General features: G+C 31.6%; 1 non-coding gene across 1 annotated transcript; it reads left to right on the top strand.

Annotated features, from left to right (window-relative positions):
• Positions 1-328: 328 nt before the first annotated feature.
• LOC110271645 (small nucleolar RNA snoR138) lies at positions 329-476 on the top strand. The gene has a single exon (XR_002362212.2). It is a non-coding gene; the product is annotated as a small nucleolar RNA snoR138 (small nucleolar RNA).
• Positions 477-2,327: the final 1,851 nt, after the last annotated feature.

Below are 2,327 nucleotides of genomic sequence, written 5' to 3'. Positions count from 1 at the left end.
TTATGTTGTTGGTGATTTTGTGAAACATTTGTTGGTTGGACTAGGTCTATTGCTTCAATTTTTGGGGAATTAATTTTTCTGTGATAGTTTTGCTTTATTTCTATGTTCTCACTAAAATTTTACATTATTAGCTTGTGATGATGAGAGAGCCAAAGGTTTCTCCACTATTATCTCTACCTACTTTCTAGACTTGCAATTATTTGTAAAGAAAGTATCTACAAGTGTGGTTGTTGTTTTCCTAATTAAAGTAATCACAAAGTGAGGTTGGCATGACTTCTCAAGTCCAGTTGTCTTATTGCTCTTTCTAAAAATTCTTGTTTTTTCATCCTATGCCTCTGGAATAACTGAATGGTGAAATAAATAACTTTTTAGTTCAGAAGAAGGCAAATATCAAGTGTCAAACCTTAAAGATGTTTGAGGGCAAGTAATGCTCTTCTTTTAGCTCCTTACTTTGATATTTTCGAATATCCATTTCTTTTATTTCTTTGTTGCAATTTCCTTCTTTAATTTTCATGTTGAATTGAATTAAGTTTAATTGTAGCTATACTTGGATAATTCATATTACACTTTTCTCATAAATTTCATACAATGGTCCTTAATATTCCTTTGTCTTCAATTTTTTTTCTTTTTTTTCTTTTCATTTATTCAAAAAAACTTAAGGTATCTTCTGTATTTTTTTATAACTCACTTAACATTAATATTTTTTAAATTTTATTATATTTTTATAGTATATACAGATAAATTAAGTTGAGTTTATTTTAAATTTCAAAAAATTGAATGGGGTTTATATATTTAAAACCTCCATCAGAAAGCTAAAAGTGATCAATTGAAGATCTTTCAGTTCGCACAGAGGCAGAAAGGGATAGGGTTTATCCCATCAAAACCTTTGAAGGATTAGGACAAATCTGTTCATTCTTGTTCTTTTTCCATCTTGTTTCGCATAATTTTTTTTATTTAATCCATTATCAATGTTACAAAACAAATAAAAAGATGCTTCAAACACACCGCATCATTAGTTTATGATGCTGACTTAAAGAACCAAAGGTTTTTCTGTGTTTGTCTGCCTTCTACCTTTTAGATGTTCAATTATTTGTATTTGATTGTAAAAAAATATCTTAGAATAAATAAATATCTTTTAAAAAATATCTTCAATCAAATAATGGTACCCAAGCATACGTTGCGAATTTTCTAATTAATGTAATCTCATAATGTGGTTACTGTGAGTTGTTAGGTTCAGTGGTCTCATAAGTAAAACACTTTGAAAATTGTTTGTTTTTTTTTATCTTATTGGTTTGAAAATAAGTGTTTGGTTTAGAAGAGAGTGAATATGAAGTCTAAAACCCTCAAATGGAATGCTCTTTGCTTCCTTACCTGCATATATCTTGATACCCATTCCTTTTGTTTCTTTGCTATAATTTTCTTGTTTAAATTTTATCCTAAATTGAACTAGTTGAGTGTAATTTGTTCTTGAAAATCCATAATATGCCATTCTCGTAAGTTTCATGGAATGACACTTAATATTATTTTGATTTACAAATATTTTCTTAATGATTAAAAAATTACCTTATCCTCTATATTTTTTGAATAATTATTTTTGTTTCTGAATTCTGTTGCTGAAGGTTTAGGCTTTTGTTCACTATTGAGTTTTACATTGTCATTCTCCTGATAACTACCTAATGACCTTATGTTGTGTAAAGGATTAATCAAATGCCTAGGAGATCTCGGTACACCATTAATAGTGCAGCCGAAACTGATGCTGCCCTTGATTATCAAACTCAAGCTAGTTTGGTGAGTTACCTATTGCTTATTTCAGCTTGAAATGTTGATTTGTCTTTTAGGATAGATTTCTAGTCTTCGTCATTCGTGGAAATACTGAATATAGTTGGTTGAGTTGCTAACTAATTTGATTTTAACTCAAGGATGGATACAAGAGCTAATACTTCAAATGCATAGCGACGTGCTAGAGCACCTCCATTTTCGCATTCTTCCAACGGTGCACGACAATCTCGTGTTAATACTGGATCGTTTCGACCACCGTGCAATGAAAGACGGCTGGCTCCATCAAGTGACATGGGTGACACTCGAGCTCCTGCAACACGCAGAGCATTGGGATTGCAATGAAGCTGCCGATGTCTATTCAGAAGATGAAGATTATGACCCGGAGGCAGATGAGGTTGAGTCGTTCGATGACCATGTCGATAACTTATTTGCCACACAAGAACCTGAACATCAGGGCAATGCCAACAACTGTGAAGACACCGATTATTGGGAAGTTGATGTCATCAGTATAATTTTTTGCCTGTATCTTAAAACTATAATTAATCTTT

Source organism: Arachis ipaensis, chromosome B1 (assembly GCF_059453495.1).
Source record: "Arachis ipaensis isolate K30076 ecotype BB chromosome B1, ASM5945349v1, whole genome shotgun sequence".
NCBI classification, from domain to species: domain Eukaryota; kingdom Viridiplantae; phylum Streptophyta; class Magnoliopsida; order Fabales; family Fabaceae; genus Arachis; species Arachis ipaensis.
The sequence above is the reverse complement of the archived record's forward strand: the minus strand, read 5'-3'. Positions and strand labels throughout refer to the sequence as shown.